Genomic DNA, 10,649 nt, shown 5'->3' with positions numbered 1-10,649 from the left:
CATAAACCTAATTTATTTGTCCTATTAGGTGTTATTTTTTATTTTTTCCCCACGTTCAATGTCCATTTTATCTAATAAAACTATATTTATATTAAAAAATACATATATTTTAATTTTTTTTGTGTGTCTTTTGTGAATTTTCTGTTATATTTTTGTGGGTTATTCTTATGAAAACATTTTTTTGTCACATTAAATGTTACTAAATACTATATTTTGGTCGTATACGGTGTTATTTTTTATTTTTTCCCCGTGTTCAGTGTCCGTTTTATCCCATTTTTGTAATTAAAAAGTAGTATTTGATGAGACAAACATTTATATTTTCTATTTTTTCAACAAAAACCTAATTTTTTTGTCCTATTAGGTGCTATTTTTTTATTTTTTCCCTGCGTTCAATGTCCATTTTATGTAATAAAACTATATTTATATTAACCCTGGATAGGTACGGTGGGTCGTTTGCGACCCCGAGCGTCAAAAAAAAACAGGTTTTTCTCACGTGACTCACCCCTGTGACTGAATTTGTGGGTGATCGACCTGCAGGAGGTGTCTCCCCTACACGCTCTAGTAGTGTCCAGATGTGCATTGCTGTAGCTGTACTCCTTCCCCGATTTCTGAGACGCATCGGGTCGTTCGCGTCCGAGTTTACCCTTCTGAGGTAGTTTGCATAATTATCAAAGTTATTACGTATTATGAAATTGTCGTAGAATGGTGCAACTTGTATAGGTTATCAGTTGTGGAAAGTCTTGGTGGATTGTTTGGCTACCATGTGCATGTTTTTTTTTTTAGTTAAAATGTCGTTCATCACCACGAGGACCATTTTACCGCGAGTGCCCCTTTTTCATTTTTTTTCATTTTTTTGCCAAGTCATTTTTCCGTAAGATATTGCCAAATAGTGTCGTAAAACTTTTGCTTGTTTAGTGTTGGAAAGTGTGTCTATATGATCTGGCTACCCATGCATGACTTTGTTTTTGTCAGATACGACGTAGTTATTGGTATATTGGGTATTTAACTGCGGTTACCAATTTCTGTTTTTTTTTCAATATTTGTAAAAATTACTACGTAGTAAGGAATTGCCGTAGATTATTCATTTTTTTTTCATGTTTATGTGTTAGAAAGTGTGCCTCGATGGTTGGGCTAACACGTGCATGTCTTTTTAATTATCTGAGATGTCGTATATTAGAATGTCGGGCATTTTACCGCGAGTGTCCCTTTTTAATTTTTTTTAATTTTTTTGCCAAGTCATTTTTCCGTAAGATATTGCGAAATAGTGTCGTAAAACTTTTGCTTTTTTAGTGTTGGAAAGTGTGTCTAGATGATCTGGCTACCCATGCGTGATTTTGTTTTTGTCAGATACGACGTAGTTATTGTTATATTGGGTATTTAACTGCGGTTGCCAATTTCTGTTTTTTTTTCAATATTTGTAAAAATTTACTACGTAGTAAGGAATTGCCGTATATTATTGATTTTTTTTTCATGTTTATGTGTTAGAAAGTGTGCCTTGATGGTTGGGCTAACACGTGCATGTCTTTTTTTTTATCTGAGATGCCGTATATTAGAATGTTGGGCATTTTTCCGCGAGTGCCCCTTTTTATTTGTTTTGCATTTTTTTGCTTAGTCATGTTACCGTAAGGAATTGGCAAGTAGTGTCGCAAAACTTATATTTTTATAGTGTTGGAAAGTGTTTCTAGATGATCTGGCTACCCATGCCTATTTTTTTTTTAGCCAGATATGGCGTATATATAAGTATGTGTTCGATTTTCCTGTGATTGCCATTTTTTCGTTTTTTCCCATTTCTTTCAAAATTACTACGTACTAAGGAACTATCACAGAGTAATATTTCATTTATATGTTTATTTGTCGGAAAATATGCCTTGATGGTTTGCCTAGCACGTGGCTGAATTTTTTTTTTTCTGAAATGCCGTATATTAGAATGGCCATTTTTCCACGAGTGCCCCTTTTTATTTGTTTTGCATTTTTTTGCTTAGTCATGTTACCGTAAGGAATTGGCAAGTAGTGTCGCAAAACTTATATTTTTATAGTGTTGGAAAGTGTTTCTAGATGATCTGGCTACCCATGCCTATCTTTTTTTTAGCCAGATATGGCGTATATATAGGTATGTGTTCGATTTTCCGGTGATTGCCATTTTTTCGTTTTTTCCCAATTCTTTCAAAATTACTACGTACTAAGGAACTATCACAGAGTAATGATTCCTCTAGATGTTTATTTGTCGGAAAATTTTGTTTACTTTTTTTTTGATTGAATATCATCAATTTTTTTAGCTAAAATATTGTTTTACATTTTTTTTTTTCGATTTTATTTCCCTTCAAAAAAATTTTTTTGGGTCAGAATTTTAATTTTATAGTCGTAAAATAATCGACAATTATCCAGCAACCCACCATACAATTTTTATGCATATCCAATAATAATTAGATTAGTAAATAACACCTTGTTATTGACATACCCTTCCTACATTTCAAGTGGCAGATTAGGGAGTCTGAGTCAGTGTGGTTGGCGGCCATTTTGTGGACATATCTGAAGCGTAAGCTGCCCTATCTATATATATTCTTGTTCCCTATAGAATTTGTGATATTTTAGTATATTTTTACCTGCATAAATATCATATTATATATTAAATATATGTATTTTTTTACGAAATTTCCAAGTACTCAAAAAATTACCTTTAGATATGGCCCCTGATATAAATGTAATTTACAAAATAATGAAGATTTTTTTACATATTTCTATTTAGGATAACATATGTTTATTCCCTAAAAAAATTAGCCACTTCCTATTTCATTTGGGTACCCAAAAAAATTCATGAAATTTGGACAATTTTTTTTGGCCAAAAAAAGTTACCCTTTTTTTCTCATTTCAGATCTTCACCTCCATGGGTCTGACTTCATCCAAAATACATCAAGATGTGTCCTAAACATTCAAGAATCAATTCCTAAAAGGATTTGTGTATATATGTATAAACTTTTTTTTTATGAATTTTTATGTCAGGTCTTTTTTTTTTCTACTTAATTTTTTAAAATATTTATAATAAATAGTTTTTCTGCAGATAAGTAGTATTTATCTTTACAGTTGTTTTAAGCATTCATTGAAGTTTTTTTTGGCAAAAGAAAAAAGGAGGTTACTGCAAAAACTGATTTTTCAAGAATTTTTTTTGGCGTCGGGGTCGTTCGCGTCCGAGTATACCCTTAAAGGGGTGTCCGAGGACCGTACCTATCCAGGGTTAAAAAAATATATGTTTTAGTTTTTTTTGTGTGTCTTTTGTGGTTTTTCTGTAAAAAAATATTAATTTTTTTTGTACTGAAGAATGTTTTTTTTTTCATTTTTGGGTTATTTTTCTTCAATTTTAATATTTTTTTGTGGGTTATTCTTATAAAAACTAAGTTTTTATATAAAAAATACTTGTTTATCTAAATATTTTTTAAATTTATTCATATAATCCCTCATTTCTGTAATTAAAAAGTACTATTTGATGAAACAAAAATATTCATATTTTCTATTTTTTCAACAAAAACCTAATTTATTTGTCATATTGGGTGTTATTTTTTATTTTTTCCCCACGTTTAATGTCAATTTTATCTAATAAAACTATATTTATATTAAAAAATACATATATTTTAATTTTTTTTTGTGTGTCTTTTGTGAATTTTCTGTAAAAATATTATTTTTTGGTACTAAAGAATGTTTTTTTTTGTTTTTTAGACTGTTTTTCTTCAATTTTTTATATTTTTTCGGGTTATTCTTATGAAAACCTTTTTTTGTTACATTAAATGTTACTAAAAACTATATTTTGGTCGTATACGGTGTTATTTTTTATCTTTTCCCCGTGTTCAGTGTCCGTTTTATCCCATTTTTGTAATTAAAAGTAGTAGTTTGATGAAACAAAAACACTTATATTTTCTATTTTTTCAACAAAAACCTAATTTATTTGTCCTATTAGAAGTTTTTTTTCATTTTTCCCCGCGTTCAATGTCCATTTTATCTAATAAAACTATATTTATATTAAAAAAATATATGTTTTAGTTTTTTTTTGTGTGTCTGTGGTTTTTCTGTAAAAAAATATTAATTTTTTTTGTACTGAAGAATGTTTTTTTTTCATTTTTTGGGTTATTTTTCTTCAATTTTAATATTTTTAGTGGGTTATTCTTATAAAAACTAAGTTTTTTATATAAAAAATACTTGTTTATCTAAATATTTTTTAAATTTATTCATATAATCCCTTATTTCTGTAATTAAAAAGTACTATTTGATGAAACAAAAATATTCATATTTTCTATTTTTTCAACAAAAACCTAATTTATTTGTCCTATTGGGTGTTATTTTTTTATTTTTTCCCCACGTTTAATGTCAATTTTATCTAATAAAACTATATTTATATTAAAAAATACATATATTTTAATTTTTTTTGTGTCTTTTGTGAATTTTCTGTAAAAATATTAATTTTTTTTGTACTAAAGAATGTTTTTTTTTTGTTTTTTAGACTGTTTTCCTTCAATTTTTTATATTTTTTTGGGTTATTCTTATGAAAACCTTTTTTTTTGTCACATTAAATGTTACTAAAAACTATATTTTGGTCGTTTACGGTGTTATTTTTTATTTTTTCCCCGTGTTCAGTGTCCATTTTATCCCATTTTTGTAATTAAAAAGTAGTATTTGATGAAACAAAAACACTTATATTTTCTATTTTTTCAACAAAAACCTAATTTATTTGTCCTATTAGAAGTTTTTTTTTTCATTTTTTCCCCGCGTTCAATGTCCATTTTATCTAATAAAACTATATTTATATTAAAAAAATATATGTTTTAGTTTTTTTTGTGTGTCTTTTGTGGTTTTTCTGTAAAAAAATATTAATTTTTTTCGTACTGAAGAATGTTTTTTTTTTCATTTTTTGGGCTATTTTTCTTCAATTTTAATATTTTTTGTGGGTTATTCTTATAAAAACTAAGTTTTTATATAAAAAATACTTGTTTATCTAAATATTTTTTAAATTTATTCATATAATCCCTCATTTCTGTAATTAAAAAGTGCTATTTGATGAAACAAAAATATTCATATTTTCTATTTTTTCAACAAAAACCTAATTTATTTGTCCTATTGGGTGTTATTTTTTTTATTTTTTCCCCACGTTTAATGTCAATTTTATCTAATAAAACTATATTTATATTAAAAAATACATATATTTTAATTTTTTTTGTGTGTCTTTTGTGAATTTTCTGTAAAAATATTATTTTTTTTGTACTAAAGAATGTTTTTTTTTTGTTTTTTAGACTGTTTTTCTTCAATTTTTTATATTTTTTTGGGTTATTCTTATGAAAACTTTTTTTTTGTCACATTAAATGTTACTAAAAACTATATTTTGGTCGTATACGGTGTTATTTTTTATTTTTTCCCCGTGTTCAGTGTCCATTTTATCCCATTTTTGTAATTAAAAAGTAGTATTTGATGAAACAAAAACACTTATATTTTCTATTTTTTCAACAAAAACCTAATTTATTTGTCCTATTAGAAGTTTTTTTTTCATTTTTTTCCCATGTTCAATGTCCATTTTATCTAATAAAACTATATTTATATTAAAAAATACATATATTTTAGTTTTTTTGTGTGTCTTTTGTGAATTTTCTGTAAAAAATATTATTTTTTTGTACTAAAGAATATTTTTTTTTCATTTTTTGGGTTATTTTTCTTCAATTTTAATATTTTTTGTGGGTTAATCTTATAAAAACTAAGTTTTTATATAAAAAATACTTGTTTATCTAAATATTTTTTAAATTTATTCATATAATCCCTCATTTTTGTAATTAAAAAGTAGTATTTGATGAAACAAAAACATTTATATTTTCTATTTTTTCAACAAAAACCTAATTTATTTGTCCTATTAGGTGTTATTTTTCCTTTTTTCCCCACGTTCAATGTCCATTTTACCCAATAAAACTACATTTATATCATAAAATACATATATTTTGATTTTTTAAATATTTTTTCTTATTTTTCAATAGTTTTCTATGTCATATTATTAACTAGAATTCAATATTATGAACCCAAACGGTAATATTATTAACTAAAATGTAATTTTATGAACAAATATAATACAAATGTTAACCACAAAAAAAAAAAGTTAACCGAAATGGTAATATTATTAACAAAAAAAAGCATGTTATGAACTTCATTGGTAATATTATGAACATTTTTTATTGGTTTTCCAAAGTATTATTAATTGATTTTGTGGAAATTTTATTGAAATTTACGCATTTTTTCAATTAAAAAATAATTGTCGGGAATTTGAAAAATTATGAGCAGGTTAATAAAAAAAATAGATTGATAATGCCCATGAATATATATTTAAAACAAATAATAATAGTTTTCTATGACAAATAAAAGATTTTTTGCGGTGACTAATGTATTTATTAATAGTATTACAAAAAATAATTTAAGAGTGTTACACAAAAAACATAACCACGTAAAATATTATTTTAACTTTTTTGAATTTTGTTAAATTTTAATAACTTTTAAATAATTATTTTATTGTTACTGTTATTCAGTTATATGTAATAGTAGCTGCACTGTGCATCTGTATATGTATATAAACCCCAGAATATGAACTGCAATACATCATTAGACTTCTAATTTACGACCAAGTAACATATAGTTGATAGCTAAATATTTTAGTAATGGAGGATAATAATTCTCCGGTTATTGGTATTGACCTGGGAACTACTTATTCGTGTGTTGCTGTTTTTCAAAATGAAAAAGTTGAAATTATTGCTAATGACCAAGGAAATAGAACCACTCCTTCTTATGTTGCATTCAATGACACCGAAAGACTTATTGGGGAAGCGGCAAAAAATCAATGTGCCTTGAATCCAAAAAATACCATTTTTGATGTAAAAAGGTTAATGGGCAGAAATTATATAGATGATTGCGTTCAACGAGTAATTAAAATCTTACCCTATGAAATTATTGATGAAGAGAATAAACCAAAAATACAAGTCGAATATAAAAAAGAGAAAAAGGTGTTAACCCCAGAAGAAGTATCTTCTATGATATTATCAAAAAGGAAAAAAATTGCAGAAAATTATTTAGGACGAAATATAAATAAAGCTGTTATTACAGTTCCGGCTTATTTTAACGATTCTCAGCGACAGGCTACCAAAGATGCTGGGACCATCGCTGGGACTTGATGTTATTCGAATAATTAATGAACCCACAGCCGCCGCCATCGCTTATGGATTAAATAATGATACAAAAGAACAAAACGTTTTAATATTTGATTTTGGTGGGGGGACTTTTGATGTATCTATATTGAATATTAGTAATGATGGCATTTTTGAAGTTAAATCAACAGCAGGAGATACTCATCTTGGGGGAGAAGATTTTGATAGTATTTTATTAGATTATTTTACACGAGAATTCAGCAAAAAATATAAAAAAGATTTAAGCAACAATAAAAGATCATTAAGGCGTCTTCGTTCTGCCTGTGAAACTGCTAAACGAACTTTATCTTCATCTACACAAGCGACAATCGAAATTGATTCGTTATATGAGGGAATTGATTTTCATACTACCATTACTCGTGCTAAATTTGAAAATTTGTGTGGGAGTTTATTAAAAAACACTCTAGTGCCAGTTGAAAGGGCGTTAATCGATGCTAAGCTCGATAAGAGTGACATCGATGAAATTGTTTTGGTTGGAGGTTCTACGCGTATTCCAAAAATACAAAACCTCCTTCAAACTTTTTTTAATGAAAAGAATTTGAATAAGTCGATTAATCCAGATGAGGCTGTAGCCTATGGTGCTGCCATTCAAGCTACCATTCTCAGTGGAGATAAATCTGATAAGATCAAAGATTTATTATTACTGGATGTGACTCCCCTTTCATTGGGTATTGAAACTGCCGGTAATATTATGACTACCTTGATTAAAAGAAACGCGGACAATTCCTACTAGTAAATTTGAAAACTTCACTACGTATAGTGATAACCAAGAATGTGTTAATATTAAAATATATGAAGGAGAAAGAACTAAAACTAAAGATAATAATTATTTGGGGGAGTTTCAATTAATAATATACCCCAGGCACCCAAGGGTATACCTAAAATTAAGGTTACATTTGATATTGATGCCAATGGGATATTAAATGTGTCAGCAACCGAAGAATCTTCCGGCAAATCAGAAAAAATTACTATAACTAATGACTCGGGAAGATTAAACAAAGAAGAGGTAGATCGAATGATCAAAGAAGCTGAAATGTATGCTGCTCAAGACCGGGAATTAAGAAACGATATAGAAGCTAAATGTAAATTAGAATCATATGCTTAGAAATACAAAATAATATCATAAATAATAACAGTAGTAATATAGATATATTTAAATCAAAATTAGAAAGTACTCTCAAGTGGATTGATGAAACCCCCTCTGCTAAACAAAAAGGTTATGAAAATAAATTAAAAGAAATAAAAAAGGATTATGAACATATACTTGGGGGAAATGAATCAAATTTACATAATAATCAATTCCACCCAACCATTGAAGAAGTTGACTAATAAACAGAGAAGGGTTTTCATAATTTATTAATATAAAATTTTATATATTAAAAAATGAATAATTTCAAAAGTTACCAAGAAAGAATAAATGCCCCAATAGATCTTTTAAAATTTAGTTTCCCATTCTGGATACACCAACAATATCTATTTTCTCATTATTATTTAGATGTCGATAAAGAAGATGTCCCTCTTGATTTAAAATATATAAATGTACATGCCACTGATCGACTATATTATTTACACCACAAAAAATCACCATTTTATGAAATGTAAATGAGTGTGTAATGGTTGGAAGAATGAATGATTTAAAAAATAAGAAGTTGGTATTGTATTTCTATATGCACGGAGCTACGTGGAATGATGGACTTGAAAACGAAGGGTATATTTTTTGGGCAAGAGACTCTAATTTATTGCTTCAAGTTATTTGCATCGAAAATGGGCTGAGGCAAACTGTTTATAATAACCTGAAATTAGATAACACTGGGGTAATGACGCCGCTAAAGCCATATCCTAGAGCAATCCACCATAGATATAGAAGTAACTGCAATCACATTGCCTATCCAGATGAATTTGAAAATGCTATAAAGGATATTAATTTCAATGTTGAGTTTGATTACATATATAATCCTATTGAAGGTGATGATGATCTAACTCAATTTAAATTTGATGTAGGAAACATTGATAGAGTATATTACTTGAAGAAAGGCGGAAAGGGGGAAGTTGTCATGTATGCGAGACTAGACCCGCGTTTATTTGTCTATATATATATTAATCAAACTACAAAGACGATGTTTATTTCTAAATTTCGAGAGGCATTTATCAATACTATTGTAAAAATGAATCCTGATAATGAAATAAAACAAACCATTGTAGATGCAGTAAACAGCGATACTATTTTAGTATAAATAATTTTCATAATAAAAAAAGATGCACCCCAAAACAATTAATTTTCCTATTGATTTCATATCATCACAAGGTGAAATTCAGTTATTATTTAATTGGAAAATGTTCTATAAATTAAAATCTTGTAAAGAATACCCAGCCATTTTATGTTTCCCCGAATTTTTTACCAATTCTATATTTTCTATTTTAAGATGGTACTCATATGAAAACAATGATAACCTATTATTATTATTAGAAATTAAAAATCAAATTAGAAGATTTTTTGAAATGTTAGAGGTTTTAGTAAACACAATAATTAACAACGAAAGCTATAAAGTTCAGGTTAAGAGTCCCCAACAAATTGAAAAACAGTTATGGGAAATTGTTTTCTTGACTAAGAAGAATAATAATAATAACAACAACAATCCCCAGGATATCGAAAATAAAAAAACTGAAATTGAACACCTTTTCTTGGAATGGTATCTAGAAAATGAAAGTAGTCAACATAATTACCAACAAATTTTATTCACAAAAAATCTCGAATTCAATAAAGTGAACACACTCAAAGAATTATCCAAAACTTTATATAACACAGGGTGCTGTGATACAATAAAAGAGATTTCATTAATTCCTCCACATTCAATTCACTATGTTAATCAAACGGTTTTTTCTAATTATTCAAAGTTGCCCCCTGAATTATATGGACCGGCAAGTTTGGGACCAATATATTGGAATATTTTTCATGCCTTTTCAATAAATGCTGCAAACAATAAAAATTCTAAAACTAATTGTTTACCAGAGCATTTATATGCATTTATTCACATAATTCCACTTTTGATTCCTTGTCCTATTTGTATAAAACATTATTATACCATTATTCAACCTAGTAAAATTAAGCCGGCGATATCTATATTACAATATGAAAATTTATATGAAAAAATTCATACAAGTATATCCAATGGAAAGTTAGTGTGAATTTTTTGAAATGGACAATTATTTGTATAATGTGTACAGTATATTAACTATATATACACATAAAAGGTTTTATTATTAATTAGAAAAATTTAGGGCGTATGCAATAGTATTCAAAATTTTTATGTGGGTATTTAGTACGTTGAGTTTACAGAGACCCATTATAATGATTTGATTTTCTGGTGAGTATTTATCGGGTATATCAATAATAACATTATATCTTTTTCTTAAATTATTAATTTTTTT

The 10,649-nt window shown here is 27.3% G+C and overlaps 1 pseudogene; it reads left to right on the top strand.

Moving 5' to 3' along the window:
• The first annotated feature begins 6,595 nt into the window (after positions 1-6,595).
• LOC137640848 (heat shock cognate 71 kDa protein-like) lies at positions 6,596-8,549 on the top strand (annotated as a pseudogene).
• Positions 8,550-10,649: the final 2,100 nt, after the last annotated feature.

The sequence above is a fragment of the Palaemon carinicauda genome, chromosome 5 (assembly GCF_036898095.1).
Source record: "Palaemon carinicauda isolate YSFRI2023 chromosome 5, ASM3689809v2, whole genome shotgun sequence".
NCBI lineage: Eukaryota > Metazoa > Arthropoda > Malacostraca > Decapoda > Palaemonidae > Palaemon > Palaemon carinicauda.
Note: the sequence above shows the minus strand (reverse complement) of the source record. Positions and strands in the feature narration are given on the sequence as shown.